General features: G+C 38.5%; 1 long non-coding RNA gene across 2 annotated transcripts in view; it reads right to left on the reverse strand.

Annotated features, from left to right (window-relative positions):
• The window catches only part of LOC111750918 (uncharacterized), a 463,388-nt gene that overhangs the window by 318,536 nt on the left and 127,901 nt on the right, over nt 1-16,951 (reverse strand). The window contains exons 4-5 of one of the 2 annotated variants that reach the window (XR_010319348.1): nt 6,371-6,455; nt 5,617-5,761 (exon numbers count right to left, since the gene is read on the reverse strand). This is a non-coding gene — a long non-coding RNA (uncharacterized LOC111750918). Of the gene's footprint in view, nt 1-4,161; nt 5,762-6,370; nt 6,456-16,951 lie in introns of those variants that run through there. The other variant, XR_010319347.1, reaches the window with a different exon arrangement.

A 16,951-nucleotide genomic window follows, 5' to 3' on the forward strand; every position in this document is an offset into this window, starting at 1 on the left:
ATCCAAAAGACTAACAATAAAATTACAGAATTAGACAACTCAATAGGAAGTCAGAGGAGTAGAATAGAGCAATTGGAATACAGAGTGGGGGAGCTGGAGGATAAAGGAATTGACACCAATACAGTTGAAGAAAAATCGGATAAAAGAATTAAAAAAAAAAAAAAAAAAAAGAAGAAACCCTAAGAATCATGTGGGACTCTATCAAGAAGAATAACTTGAGTGTGATTGGAGTTCCAGAACAGGGAGGGATAACAGAAAGTACAGAGAGAATAGTTGAAGATCTGTTGGCAGAAAACTTCCCTGGCATCGTGAAAGATGAAAGGATATCTATCCAAGATGCTCATCGAACCCCATACAAGATTGATCCAAAAAGAAAATCATAAAGGCATATTATTATCAAACTTCCCAAAACCAAAGATAAAGAGAACATTTTAAAAAGCAGCCAGGGACAAAAGAAAAGTCAACTACAAAGGAGAATCGATAAGAATAAGTTCAGACTACTCGGCATAAACCATGCATGCAAAAAGGCAATGGGATGACATATATAGAGCACTGAAGGAGAAAAGCTGCCAGCCAAGAATCATATGTCCATCAAAACTCTTTCTCAAATACGAAGGTGAAATTAAAACATTTACAGATAAACACAAGCCTAGTCAATGTGCAAAACCCAAACCAAAACCACAAGAATTACTAAAGGAAATTCTTTGGTCAGAAAATCAGAAACCAATACAACACAAGGTCACAAAACAGAACATCCTGATATCAGCTCAAATATGGAAATCATAAAAAAAAATAATTTGAAAAAGAAAAAATACTCAAAACAGGGAATCATTGAAGTCATTATGTAAAAGATTACGCTAATCAAAAAAGAGGGACTAAATACAGGAGGCATAGACCTTCCATATGGAGAGGAAAACAAGGTGATATGAGGTGATACAAGTTAGGTTTTTACTTAGAAAAATAGGGGTAAATATTAAGGTACACACAAAGAAGTCTAACAATTCCTTACTTGAAAATAAAAACCAACTCAGCAAAAATAAATTCAACTACTATGAAACTGAGGAACACACAGTTTACAAAGAAAAACTTCTCAGCACAAAAAAGTAAGTGGAACAATAAAATTGTCAACAATACACACAAAAAGGCATCAAAACGACAGCACTAAACACATACTTATCTATAATTACGCTGAATGTAAATGGACTAAATGCACCAATAAAGAGACAGAGAGTCTCAGACTGGATAAAGAAACACGATCCGTCTATATGCTGCCTACAAGAGACACACCTTAGACTTAGAGACACAAACAAACTAAAACTCAAAGGATGGAAAAAAATACATCAAGCAAACAATAAGCAAAAAAGAGCAGGAGTAGCAATATTAATTTCTGATAAAATAGACTTTAAAGTTAAATCCAACACAAAGGATAAAGAAGGACACTACATAATGATTAAAAGGACAATTGACCAGGAACATATAACCATATTAGTATTTATGCACGCAATGACAGGGCTGCAAGATACATAAAACAAACTTTAACAGAACTGAAAAGTGAGATAGACACCTCCAGAATTATAGTAGGAGGCTTCAACACACCACTTTCGTAGAAGGACAGGACTTCCAGTTAGAAGCTCAATAGAGACACGGAAGACCTAATTGCTACAATCAACCAACTTGACCTCATTGACTTATACAGAACACTCCACCCAACAGCTGCAAAGTATGCTTTTTTTTCTAGTGCACATGGAACATTCTCTAGAATAGACCACATATTAGGTCATAAAACAAATCTTTGCAGAATCCAAAACATCAAAATACTACGAAGCATCTTCTCAGACCAAGAGACCATAAAAGTGGAAATCAATAACAGAAAAATCAGGGAAAAAAAAATCAAATACTTGGAAACTGGACAATACCCTGCTCAAAAAAGACTGCGTTATAGAAGACATTAAGGAGGCAATAAAGAAATTCATAGAATGTAATGAGAATGAAAACACTTCCTATCAAAACCTCTGGGACACAGCAAAAGCAGTGCTCACAGGTCAATTTATATCGATAAATGCACACATACATAAAGAAGAAAGAGCCAAAATCAGAGAACTATCCCGACAACTTGAACAAATAGAAAGTGAGCAACAAAAGAATCCCTCAGGCACCAGAAGAAAAGAAATAATAAAAATTAGAGCTGAACTAAATGAATTAGAGAACAGAAAAACAATTGAAGGAATTAACAAAGCGAAAAGCTGGTTCTTTGAAAAAATTAACAAAATTGATAAACCATTGGTCAGACTGACTAAAGAAATACGGGAAAGGAAACAAATAACCTGAATAAGAAAAGAGATGGGCCACATCACAACAGACCCAACTGAAATTAAAAGAATCATATCAGATTATTATGAAAAAATGTACTCTAACAAATTTGCAAACCTAGAAGAACTGGATGAATATCTAGAAAAACACTACCTACCTAAACTAACACAATCTGAAGTAGAACAACTAAATAGACCCATAACAAAAAAAGAGATTGAAAAGGTAAACAAAAAACTCCCAACAAACAAAGCCCTGGCCCGGACGGCTTCACTGCAGAGTTCTAGCAAACTTTCAGAGAAGAGCTAACACCTCTACTACTAAAGGTATTTGAAAGCATAGAAAAGGATGGAATACGAGCTAACTCATTCTATGAAGCCACTACATCCCTGATACCAAAACCAGGTAAAGACACCACAAGAAAAGAAAATTACAGACCTATATCCCTCACGAACATAGATGAAAAATCCTGAACAAAATTCTAGCCAAAAGAATTCAACAACATATCAAAAAAATAATCCACCACGACCGAGTGAGATTTATACCAGGAATGCAAGGCTGGTTTAGTATTAGAAAAACCATTAATGTAATCCACCATATAAATAAAACAAAAGACAAAAACCACATGATCTTATCAATTGATGCAGAAAAGGCATTTGACAAAGTCCAACACACATTCATGATAAAAACTCTCAGCAAAATAGGCATAGAAGGAAAATTCCTGAACATAATAAAGGGCGTCTATACAAAATCAAATCAACAGCCAACATCACCCTAAATGGAGAGAGCCTGAAAGCATTTCCCTTGAGAACAGGAAACAGACAAGGATGCCCTTTATCATTGCTCTTACTCAACATTGTGCTAGAGGTCCTAGCCAGAGCAATTAGGCTAGACAAAGAAATAAAGGGTAACCGGATTGGCAAGGAAGAAGTAAAATTATCTCTATTTGCAGATGACATGATCTTATACACAGAAAACCCTAAGGAATCCTCCAGAAAACTACAGAAACTAATAGAGGAGTTTGGCAGACTCTCAGGTTATAAGATAAACATACAAAAATCACTTGGATTCCTCTACATCAACAAAAAGAACATAGAAGAGGAAATCACCAAATCAATACCATTCACAGGAGCCCCCAAGGAGATAAAATACTTAGGAATAACTCTTACCAAAGTTGTAAAAGACCTATACAAAGAAAACTACAAAGTACTAGTGAAAGAAACTAAAAAGGACTTGCATAAGTGGAAAAACATAGCTTGCTCATGGATAGGAAGACTTAACGTAGTAAAAATATCTATTCTACCAAAAGCCATCTATACATACAATGCACTTCCGATCCAAATTCCGATGACATTTTTTAAAGTGATGGAGAAACAAATCACCAACATCATATGGAAGGGAAAGAAGCCCCGGATAAGTAAAGCATTACTGAAAAAGAAGAAGAAAGTGGGAGGCCTCACTCTACCTGATTTTAGAACATATTATACAGCGACAGTAGTGGTACAACAACAGGCACGTAGACCAATGGAACAGAATTGAGAACCCAGATATAAATCCATCCACATATGAGCAGCTGATGTTTGACAAAGGCCCAGTGTCAGTTAATTGGGGAAAAGATAGTCTTTTTAACAAATGGTGCTGGCATAACTGGATATCCATTTGCAAAAAAATGAAACAGGACCCATACCTCACACCATGCACAAAAACTAACTCCAAGTGGATCAAAGACCTAAACATAAAGACTAAAACGATAAAGATCATGGCAGAAAAAATAGGGACAATCCTAGGAGCCCTAATACAAGGCATAAACAGAATACAAAACATTACTAAAAATGACGAAGAGAAACCCGATAACTGGGAGCTCCTAAAAATTAAACACCTATGCTCATGTAAAGACTTCACCAAAAGAGTAAAAAGACCACCTACAGACTGGGAAAGAATTTTCAGCTATGATATCTCCGACCAGCGCCTGATCTCAAAAATCTACATGATTCTGTTAAAACTCAACCACAAAAAGACGAACAACGCAATCAAAAAGTGGGCAAAGGATATGAATACGCACTTCACTAAAGAAGATATTCGGGCAGCTAACAGATACATGAGAAAATGCTCTCGATCATTAGCCATTAGAGAAATGCAAATTCAAACTACAGAGATTCCATCTCACTCCAACAAGGCTGACATTAATCCAAAAAACACAAAATAATAAATGTCAGAGAGTCTGCGGAGAAATTGGAACTCTTATACACTGCTGGTGGGAATGTAAAACGGTACAACCACTTTGGAAATCTATCTGGCGTTTTCTTAAAAAGTTAGAAATAGAACTACCATACAACCCAGAAATCCCACTCCTTGGAATATACCCTAGAGAAATAAGAGCCTTTGCATGAACAGATATATGCACACCCATGTTTATTGCAGCACTGTTTACAATAGCAAAAAGCTGGAAGCAACCAAGGTGTCCATCGAAGGATGAATGGTTAAGTAAATTATGGTATATTCACACAATGGAATACTATGCATCCATAAAGAACAGTGACGAATCTGTTAAACATTTCGTAAAATGGAGGAACCTGGAAGGCATTATGCTGAGTGAAATTAACCAGAGGCAAAAGGACAAATATTGTATAAGACCACTATTATAAGATCTTGAGAAATAGTATAAACTGAGAAGAACACATACTTTTGTGGTTATGAATGGGGAAGGGTGTAGGGCGGAAGAGGGTTATTTACTGATTAGTTAGTAGATAAGAACTACTTTAGGTGAAGGGAAGGACAATACTCAATACAGGGAAGGTCAGTTAAGCTGGACTGGACCAAAAGCAAAGAAGTTTCCAGGATAAACTGAATGCTTCGAAAGTCAGCAGAGAAAGGGCGGGTGTTTGGGGACTCTGGCTTAAGGGGACTTCTAAGTCAATTAGCAAAATAATTCTATTATGAAAACATTATGCACCCCACTTTGACGTGTGGCATCTGGGGTCTTAAATGCTACCAAGTGGCCATCTAAGATGCATCAATTTGTCTCAACCCACCAGGATCAGAGGAGAATGAAGGTCACCAAGGTCACACGATAAGTATGAGCCCAAGAGACAGAAAGGGCCTCATGAACCAGAGACTTACATCATCCTGAGACCAGAAGAACTGGATGGTGCCTGGCCACAACCGATGACTGCCCTGACAGAGAGCACAACAGAGAACCCCTAAAGGAGCAGGAGAACAGTGGTATGCAGACCCCAAATTCTCACAAAAAGACCAGACTTAATGGTCTGACTAAGACTAGAAGAATCCCAGTGGTCATGGTTCCCAAACCTTCTGCTGGCCCAGGACAGGGACCATTCCCGAATCCAACTCATCAGACATGGATTGAACTGGACAATGGGTTGAAGAGAGATGCTGATGAGGAGTAAGCTTCTCGCATCAGGTGGACACTTGAGACTGTGTTGGCATCTCCTGTCTGGAGGGGAGATGGGAGGGTAGAGGGGATTAGAAACTGGCAAAACGGCCAGGAAAAGGAGAGGCTGGAAGGAGGGAGCCGGCTGACTCCTTTGGGGGAGAGTAAGGGGGAGTGTGTAGTAAGATGTATACAAGTTTATTTGTGAGAGACTGACTTGATTTGTAAACTTTCACTTAAAGCAAAATAAAAATTATTTTTAAAAAATCATTATACAAGCCAACTTAGTTTCTGGTCTCCTCTGTAATATCCTCAGTAGCACTGTATTTTTTTCAAACCTAAGTTCTGGCCTATTACAAATATTAATGGAAAGTAATTATGCACAACTCTACCAGATAGACCATTACTTTCAGTTCCCTTTGAATCATTTAAACAAAATAGAATGAATCTTTCTTGATTATTTAATAATTTTGTATAATTACTTCAAAGTTTATAAGAGGACTTCTTGTGTTCACTTAAGAATAGATCATAAATCAAAAATTTATATCTTTAACTTTGAATATATTTTCTATGGTTAAAATAAAGACCAGAAAAAGAAAACAACTACAAAAAAATTAAAAAGAAAAGTCTGTCAGAACCATATTATTTGCAAAATCTCTTGCAAGTATTTACCAGACATGAAGGCTTTGCTTCATTTACTGCTTCAGCTTCAGCACCTAGAAGACTGTCTGCTGCTTCATCGGAATTCAGAAAATATCTGCTGAATGGATGAATGAAATTGAGTTTAATACAAAGCTTAGACACGCACTTATCAAAATTCATACTTTTTAATATGAAACACAGAAATAAAGCTACAGACACATTTATTTATTGGTTTTGCTTTTGACTTTAAGGGTAAAGTGATAGACTAAGTCATGAAGCCAGCAGGACATTTTTTTTAAATCTCTTTCCTAGCTGTGATGTGTCCAAAGGTCTTAGGAGAACCAAACAAAGCTGGGTTGCTCAGAACCCTCATTATATCATCCCACCAACAAGGAGGTTCTGAGTACCTACTGTGCGTTCATTTCTGAGACGTACAGCAAAGACATACAAGCCTGTATACCCTCAAGGAGGCAGCAGGCCGGTTGGAGAGATGTGACTCATGCCTGAGTCCACCAAACATTACAAAACTGTATCATGTTAAAAGCCAAACTATTTAACAAATAAAAAATATTTTATCTTGTTATTCAAGGATAGCAGAAAGGACTTTTTATACACAATTGGTCACAAAGTCACTGTTTGCAGGCAGGATGCACCTGTAGACTTGCTTTAAAAGAACGAAATCAGGATTGAAATATGGAAAAATTTAGAGTAAAGTATGTCTTTATTGCTTCCCTTGGAAAATAATTTCAGAAACCTGGCATCATTGGACCAGCCTGTTTTGGGAGATGACTAGTGACAGCCACCTTTAGAGGTTACAGATGCCTTCACACTAAATGAGGCTACTTTATTTGTTTTTTGTTACTTTCCTTGAAAGCATCTAAGTTTATTATTCTGTGACAAACTCACAAAAAGTATCTCAACGCTTTAATGTTTCCTACCCATTGTCTTCTAGTCAATTTCAACTCATGGTGACTCTAAGTGTTAGAGTAGAACTGCTTTGTAGGATTTTGTTGGCAACCACCCAGAGGCACAATAGGAGAAAGACATGACGATCTGCTCCCATAAAGATTATAGCCTCAAAAACCCTATGGAGCAGTTCTACTCTGTCACATAGGGTTATTATAAGTCGAAATTGACTAGAGAGCATATAGCAACAACAACAAAACAATAGGTGTAAAAAGTGGCTTCAGGGCTTCTGACTGTCTCCTCTAACTTCACAAGGGGGGAGGAGAATCATCATCAGCACCAACAGCCCAAGGCTGATTCCAATGAGGTGAAGGTCAGATATACCTCCATCTTCTACCTTTCACCAGTTCTGACACTAGCTGTCCCTCCCATAGCACAATCTACTTCTCTGCTGTGTTCTATAATTTGTTGCAATGGCCACACAGAACTCACAGACAATACTCATGATTATGGGTTTTATTGGGGAAACAACAGTTTACAGAAAACCCTGGTGGTGTACTGGTTAAGCCCTATGACTGCTAACCAATAGTCAGCAGTTCAAATCCAAAAGGCACTCCTTGAAAACTCTATGGGTAGTTCTACTCTGTCCTATAGGGTTGCTATAGGATTGCTATGAGTCGGAATTGACTCGACGGCAATGGGTTTGGTTTTGGTAACAGTTTACAACTAGGGATAAGGATGAACAGGCTGTAACTTGGGATCAGGATCAGAAAGCATGGACGCAAAGTCTCTCTTTTTCAGTGCAGGAAAACTCTCTCAGCAACTCTCGGCCAGGCAGAGATCTTTTTGGTCCCCTGAGAACATGTTTCCTTCGTCCGTCTCAGGACAGGCCTTGGCCCTCAGCCCTCAGCCCGGCCTCTTCCTTGCCCAGGCAAATGTTACAAAGCTCTTTTAGCTCTGCCAACAAGTACCCAGAGGCATCCCACTCTACCAGCAAGCCTTCTGCCTAAGGAACCCCCTCATTCAGTGTGTCAACATGCCCACTGCAGCTGCCTTGCTTGGTGGGCCAGGAGGCCCACCTTGCCAGCTCACTCCAGTCTCCTGGTTCTACTGCTGTCATTTCTTAGGTGCTACTTCTTGCCATCTTAAGCCATTTCCTTCCAGTGTTACAGCTCTTTCTCTGTCTCCAAGGTCTAGAAGGCTCTCAGGGCAGGGACCCTGGGTCTAAAGGACATGCTCCACTTCCACCTCTCCTTTCTTGATAGTAGTGAAGTCTCCTCTCTGCTCTGGGATTTGCTCTTTTAAGCCTAGCTGTATGGCAAAACGGACCAATCCTCTCATTAGGTTTCCGTACATCTTATTTGCATGATCTCACCCCCACAGGAGTCTCATGCACCTTATGCGCATTAGCAGCAAGCTGTCCAAACCCTGTGTTGGGCCACAAGCATTTAATTTCCATAAAACAGCAAAAACAAAAAAAACATTGCCATCAAGTTGATTCCAATACCCAATCATTGTGTGGGAGTCACGAGCTATGCATGGCTAGAAAGACCATATTAAGTAATTCACAGCACTGCACTCAGCTGCTAACCGAAAGGTGGGTGGTTAAAACTCACCATCCCCTCTATGGGAGAAAAGACCTGGCAATCTGCTCCCATAAAGATCACAGCTTAGAAAACCCTATGGAGCAGTTCTACTCTATAACATGCGGTCATTATGAGTCAAAATTGACTCAACAGCACATAACAACGACAACAATTCTTACAGAAGGATATCACCAGGCCTTCTGCAGCAGTAAGTTTTATTTCAGGGCAACTAGAGCAACAAAATTTTTAGATAAGTTCTTAAAGGAGGATAGATGTTTCACACACCTGTTTTTCCTAAATATGTACAAGGAGACATCAGTACCATCATTAATCCAGTGTTTTTCACTTTGTGATTTTTGGTACTTTGGTTTTAATAGTTTATAAAACTTCAATTTCAAGGAACAAATACATCTTCCTCTACACAGACTTTTGTTGTTGCTAAAATTCAATGTGTTTTGTTATTTAAGGTAGAAGTAATTCTTTAACCTAGCCATATCAGCTTCTTATACAAAGTTCTGCCAATCTTACCAGAATTCTAGATTCCTTTATCCATTCATTACATCCATAATTTACGTTTCTCTATACTTCCTATACTGGTAATTTTTTTTTTTTAGCCATGTGAATTTTTGTTGAAATAGAAACATTATAAAAGCCAAATATGTCAAATGAATGTGGTGGGGAGGGACGAAAGAGTTGGATTTCTGTCTGTCTTTTTGCCTAACCACCATCATTTTCTACTATTTATGACACTTACATTTTCTTTTGCTTTATGTCCGGTACTATACACAGATGGAGAAAGAGAAACCTAAAGTCTGGTTCTTTAGGGAGGGAAGTGCTGCAATGCAGGTTATTGTTAATTTATTTCTTAAAAAAAAAAAAAAAAAAACAGGAATAAAGCAGTAGAGTATCATGATGGGAATGGGTAACCCTATAGCAGTGATATTTTTCTGTTCCCGGACTTCTGACATTCAGAAGTCACCCAAGTTCAGTCAGTCGATGTTAAAAGTGTTTTTTCTCTCTCTCTCTTTACAGCTATGTTACCATTGAAAGTAACAAACACTTCCAAACATTCTAGTAACCTTCACTTATTCAACAAATGTAATGAATCAACCTTAAAATCACTGCCCTAGATGTTAAACCATAAAATTAAGAATTAAGACAGTTTATATGGTATACTATAAGTGGCATAGTGGTTAAGTGCTACCGCTATTAATCAAAAGGTTGGCAGTTCGAATCCACCAAGAGCTCCTTGGAAATCCTATGGGACAGTTCTACTCTGTCCTATTGGGTCACTATGAGTCAGAATCGACTCCACCGCAACAGGTTTGGCAGGACTTCTTACACTACAGAATAAAGAGCCCTGGTGGTGCTGTGGTTAAAGCAATTGACAGCTAACCAAAAGGTCAGAGTTTCAAAACCACCACAGCTCTGCCGGAGAAAGATGTGGCAGTCTGCTTCTATAGAGATTTATAGCCTTGGAAACGCTATGGGGTCACTATTAGTCAGAATCTACCGGACGGCAGTGGTTATTTTTTTTTTTGTATACTATCAAATGGAGCTCTGGTGGCACAGTAGTTAAGAGCTCAGGCTGCTAACCAAAAGGTTGGCAGTTCAAATACACCAGCAATTTCTTGGACATTCTATGGAGTGGTTCTACTCCATCCTATAGGGTCCCTATGAGTAGGAATTGTCTAGATGGCAATGGATTCTTTAGGGCTTTACACTATTAAAAAAAAAAAAAAATTGACATCAAGTTGATTCCGACTCATAGTGACCCCATAGAACAGAGTAGAACTACCACATCGAGTTTCCGAGGAGCACCTGGTGGATTTGAACTGCCAACCGACCTTTCGGGTGACAGCTGTAGCACTTAACCACTAGGCCACCAGGGTTTCCAGTTTAGACTGGAGAATTCTAGAATTAAGACTATTTTTTTTTTTTTTTATAGGATTAAGACTGTACTCTTGGCTGCTAACCAAAAGGTCAATGATTCAAAACCACCAGCTGCTCTGAGGGAGAAAGATGTAGCAGTCTGCTTCTGTTAAGATTTACACATTATGGAGAAGTTTTACTCTGTTATGTAAGATTGCTATGAGTCAGACTCAACTGGATGGCAACAGGTTTCATTTGTTTTTTTAATACTCTTGGATAGCTCTCAACCCAGAGAATATATAGAGCACTAAATACCAAAACTCATTGCTGTTGTGTCAACACCAACAAAGTATAACTGCCCCACAGGGTTTCCAAGGAGCGATTGATTGGTGGATTCCAACTGCCGATCTTTTAGTTAGCAGCTGTACCTCTTAACCGCTAGGCCACCAGGGCTCCAGACAACTAAAGAGGGAGTTCAGATTACTGTCAGTAGTAGAACAGGTATTAAAGCAACATAGACGAATTATACATAACTTGATATTGACGTAGGCAAAGGATCTCAAATTGAATCTTTTGAAGAACATGTTCACTATGACAATATATTTGGAGAGTGTTGAATGCTGGTGCATATGTTGGATCATTAATCACTCATTTGATGATGAAGAAGCTTTATGCATGTTTTGATATTTCAAATTTTGTTTGGAAGTAAAAATTTTCTGTCAATCTTGGTGGCTGACTGAGTGTGGAATGTGATGGAGGGGGAAGAGTTTAGGATGACACAAATGTTTTTGGGTGAATTCTGGTGAAGTTTTCTACAGAGGGCCTTGTGGAGGAGCAGGTTTTGACAGCAGCAAAGCTGATAGGTTCAGCCTTAAATGAGATGCCTATGGACAATCAAGTGGAAATATCTGCCAGAACACTGGTAATATGTATCAGGTTAAAGATGTAGATTCTAACGTCATCAGTATAGAGGTAGTAGTTTAGACCATGGAAGTACAACAGGTCACTTACAGATAGCTTCACAGAGAAAGAAGAAAAGATGGATGAATATGGGTTCTTGCAATCCACAATAGCTAAATGAAATATAAGAATATGTCATAACAGCCACGGAAGAATCAATAAAGCTGGGGAGGGGAACAGTTTAAACAGAGTCTTGAGCATCATATAATGAATTTAAAACTACAGGCCTCACATGACCTTCAAGTAGACAGTTTCAGTGAAGTGGTAGGTGACAAGTGAGATTGCTGATGTTTTGAAGAGTGGACATGGAACAATATAATAGAGCCAGCAAGTGCATACTTCTTCAAAGGAGCTTGGTCCTGAGCAGCAAATGAAATAGGGAAATATGAAGGAAATACTGGACTGAAGAGAAGTCTCAAAGGAGCAGTGGTTGTACCTGAACAGTGTCACTAGTGAAGCGGGAACAGGGCTATCCTGATTTAGGCTGATCTCTCTAGAGTGAAGTGGTTACATTCTGATTAATTCTTAAAATCAATAGTAAAGTCCCAATTTTAACAGCCAAAGTTTGGGAATATTAGATGAGAGTTTAATTTACTCATTCTTCTTGATTCCATGAGAACCCTGAATAACCCTAAATTCTTGTCCTATGCCTTACCCCTCCCTGTACCGATTGCCCTTGAGACAATTCCTACTCATAGCAACCCTACAGGACAGAGTAGAAGTGCCCCATAGGGTTTGAACTGCTGACCTTTTGGTTAGCAGCCAAACTCTTAACCTCTATGCCACCAAGGCTCCATCCCTCCCTATAGAAGTGAATTTTCTGAACAAATCAAGCAAATGTTCTCTGTGTGTGGCATTTCGTTCTCTTTTTTTCTTTCTTGTCCATCTGGATTAATGAGGGGCACCACTGGGTTAGTGCTTTGTCTATGAACTTGGCATCACCCTTGCATGGGTCATCTGAAGGTTTAGATGTGGAACTTAGGGAATTAGCAGACCCACTTAGCTCCCCCTCTAAGTGGTATCACCTGCTCTAGCTTTATCAGTAAATCAACTCCAGCTATTAACTGCAGTTTTATTTCTCAACTTCAGAATGCTAATAAAGTGTAAGGGAGTTATTTATTTGAGGACCCCCAGAGATCCCAATAAAAGAAGTGTAACAAATATGTGATAATCACAGATCTGTAGGAACTATATGAACTCTTTTAGGCTTAACAGTGTATGATTCCACCTATATGGAAATAGGGCTTAAACAAATGAGATATGTTAATAAGAAAACAAAAATCTGTCTGAAAAAAGTCCTTTTGTAGGTGAGCCTAAAGTTCTAGAGCAATACGTAATAAAGAAGGGTGTAGAGACGTAGTTTTCTTAATGCTGTTACAGTGTTTGCTTCTCCTGTCTTGGCTTCTTCTTGGCATTCTACTTCCTGCTGTTGTTTTATTTTAAATCTCACAGTAAGATGCCCTCTGTAGATATATTCTTATTAGAAAAGAAATAAATTTAACCGTTCATGATAAACTTCTAAAATCTCTACATCACAGTATAAACCTTCGTCTATTTGAAGTGCTTTATGTGCATGCAGATGACGGTACCCACTAAGGTGTTCCTCCGTTCCTTGATTCAGTAGCTATTTATTGAGCCCCTATATAGGGTTGCTATGAGTCGGAATTGACTAAATGGCAGTGGATTTGGTTTTGGTTTGTATTGTAGATGTTTACTGTTCTTTTTGGCTGTCTATGTTTGAAGACTACTCTCATTTAAGAAATTAGCAAAGTCATACATTTGCCTTCTCTGCCCCTGTGAGCTGAGACTTAGGCACATGACCTGAGGTTGGCTGATTAGATATATCCCCTGAAATTTTGAATCTTAAGTAACTGAAACAAAATGAACAGAATGACACATTCCTTCTGGAAGTAAGAGGTGTGGCAGCAATACCCACTTCATGGACAGCAGGACCAACAGTGACGGGTGGCATCCTAGGTCTGTGCTAACAGTGTCAGTGATGCCAGCTTCAGGATCCAGTGTGCAAAGTGGTGGCAGCAAGCAGTGGAGCCCACCTAGGACTGACTTTTTGAAATGATTTTGACTCAACCTGCACAGTTTTCCTTTTTGGTTGCCCTCAATTTTCAGCTTTCTCAGCAAAATAAAAAAAAAAAAAAACAACTGAATTCTCAATGATATGGATTGCCATAGTAGCCACAACATTGGGCTCAAACGTACCAACGATCATGAAGATGGCACAGGACCAGGCAACATTCTGTTCTTTTATATATAAGGTTTCCGTGGGTCGGAGCTGACTCAACAGCAACTAATAACAACCATAACTCCATATCCAATCAAAACTTTTTATTTTTTGTTTAAATCAGCTAGGGCTTGTCTTTGTTGCTTGTAGTTTAGTTCTATGGTTGACATGTGATAATATCGATTACATGCCAAACATTGTATTAGCAACTACGGAAACAAAAGAGAATTAGACACCCTGCTCACGAAGAGTTAGTAATGGCCAAAGATTTCTTCCAGGGGAGTTCATACCCTAATATTATCAGTCAGTATAAAGAAATCCTGTAATTTGTTGAGTACATATTTTTAGGGCCTGGAGAGATAAACATTTCTGCTTAACTAGATCAAGAGATTTTAATAGTTAGAATTTTGGGGATGAGGGTTTTCTGAAGGACTAGAGAGGATAATTTATATATCATTGAACTAATGGCAGCACCACAGATTCTCAAAGTAGAAGTGACCCCTAAGAGGCCGTCTAGTCCAAATTTCTTCTTGATTCATGGAACATTAGAAAACATTTCCACGCTCAAATTGTGGCTGGCTAGTAAAACCCTGGTGGTCTAGTGGTTAAGTGCTATGGCTGCTAACCAAAAGGTCCTCAGTTCCAATCCACCAGGTGCTCCTTGGAAACTCTATGGGGCGGTTCTACTCTGTCCTATAGGGTCACTATGAGTCGGAATTGACTCGATGGCAGTGGGTTTTTTTGTTTTTTGTTTTTAGTAATTACCAGGGTTAGGGTTTATTACTGGGCTAGTAATTACCAGGGTTAGGGTCTATTACTGTTATTTTTTGTCTACATGGACTTTCTTCAATGCATAAAATTGTAGAAATATTCTAGGCTCAGTTTTTTTTTTTTTTTTTTTTTTTTTTTTTAAATTCTGTCAGTTAGCCAAGCTGGCTGTGGGGCAGTGGTTCGCTGAGCATACATTTGAGTGCAGTACAGAGCTACTTCAATAGTTTAAGTACATTTTTATGCTTCATCGCTACTTTTCACATATCTGTGGTTTTGATCACTCTAAGTGTAATGTACATTTATTGAAATCATGATAAAAGCGAGTTCAACTAAACCACTACTCTTCATCTCATAGTTGATGGAATAAGCTGGATCGAGATGCTCTTGAACAGTCACAGCATTGATGTTGGTAAAGGTTGGGGATGAAAAAGGATTCAATTACATCGACAGGTGAGAACAAATCTCTTAATCTTCAAAAATTCTGCATTACTTTTGGGCTATTACACTGAAAATACATTTGATTTTGATCCAAAAGCTGGTTTTCTAACATTTATGGGGAAGTTCTAGCAATTTCAAGCATTGCACACATGCTTTTGAAAGACATAGTGAATTCATCAAAGATAATATTTTGTGTCTTTTGCAAGAAAAAAAACTTGTTGAACAAGAAAGTTACCCTCAGGTGATGATAACTGCACGTTTGTGTACCTCTTGTCACCCTTGGATTGCTCAGTGCGTTAGCTCTTCTAGCCCATTGCAGAATAGTCTTTCACATTTTGATGAACACTGTGGGGATAATCTCAGTTGTTGTGTTTTTAGACTAATAAAGTTACAGTCTCTTGAGTGTGGGCTTATTGTGCCAGATACTCGGCCAGGCACTATGTATGTCCTCCCACCAGCTGCTCCTTGGAAAACCTATGGGGCAATGCTACTCTGTTCTATAGGGTCACTAGGAGTCGGAATTGACTTGATGGCAATGGGTTTGGCTTTTTGGTTCTAAAGGTTGTTAGCTAGTTCAGGTTCTTATTTTTCAGATTAGACATCTAGCTCAGGTTTAGGAAAACTCATATTTTATTCATTTTTCATTTATACTAGTTTTCCCATTCTTCTAGTCTGTCTTTTGCAACCTCATCAGTTGCAAATCTGACACCTAAGCATGTGCTTTCATAGTTTCTCAAGTCTAGAAGAATATTAGTTAATATAGAACAATAGTGGAGGACAGCACAGTATCAATACCTCTGCGTGTAAACTCACTATATCCACATTTGACCCTCAGCTTGACTGATACTGTCAACTGGATAAGTTACTTTAACTTTCTAGTTGGAGAAGTTTTCTCTGAAAAGTAAATGATTTCCAATATGGCTTCTACCTCTGATGTTCTATAATGCCATAATGCCCTGTTATGGATAAAATTGTGTCCCTCAGAAATGGGAGCTGTAAATTCTTACCTCTATGCCTGTGGTTATAATTCCATTTGGGAATGGGTTGTCTTTGTCATGTTAATGAGACAGAATTAGTGTAGGGTGTGCCTTGAGTCAATCTCTTTTGAGATATAGAAGAGATTAAACAAGCAAGTGGAGAAGCAGAGATGGAGGAATACAGATACCAAGCGACAAGAAGAAGGCCCAGGAGCAGAAGCTAAAAAGAGACAAGGACTTTCCCCCAGAGCCAACAGAGAGAGAAAGCTTTCCCCTAGAGCCGACACCCTGAATTCAGACATCTAGCTTCCAAAACTGCGCCAAAATAAATTTTTGTTTGTTAAAGCCACCTATTTATGGTATTTCTGTTATAGCAGTACTAGTTAACTCAGACCCCTGCCCTCGCAAAGATGTACATCTAACTCAGAATTATCTGTTGTATTCCAGTCACATTTATCCATGTGTCCATTAGGTGTCTTTGCCTAAGAAATTAATAAACACCTCAAACTGTAATATGATCTAATCTAAACATAGCTTCTTTCTCTGGGGTTCAAACCTGCAATTCCTAAATTGATTCTTAACGGAAACACTTGCCTTGTAAAACAAGCAAGAATTGGAAGTATTCTGAGGTTTCTTTTCCCTTACTTGAAGCACCAGGTTTATCACCAAATCCTCTCAAATTAGCTCCAAGATCTCCCCTGAATCTACTCTGTCCACTTCCTTCAATTATCACTTTCTTTGCTTCAATTCAGAGAATTTTTTTCCCCTCACCAGGTTTATTGCAACAGCCTCCCATTCCATGTAATTTCCCCTGTGATGCCTTCCAGCCCATTTGCGCAATGTCGTAAGATCGAGTCTCTCC

This window comes from Loxodonta africana, chromosome 25 (assembly GCF_030014295.1).
Source record: "Loxodonta africana isolate mLoxAfr1 chromosome 25, mLoxAfr1.hap2, whole genome shotgun sequence".
Lineage (NCBI taxonomy): Eukaryota > Metazoa > Chordata > Mammalia > Proboscidea > Elephantidae > Loxodonta > Loxodonta africana.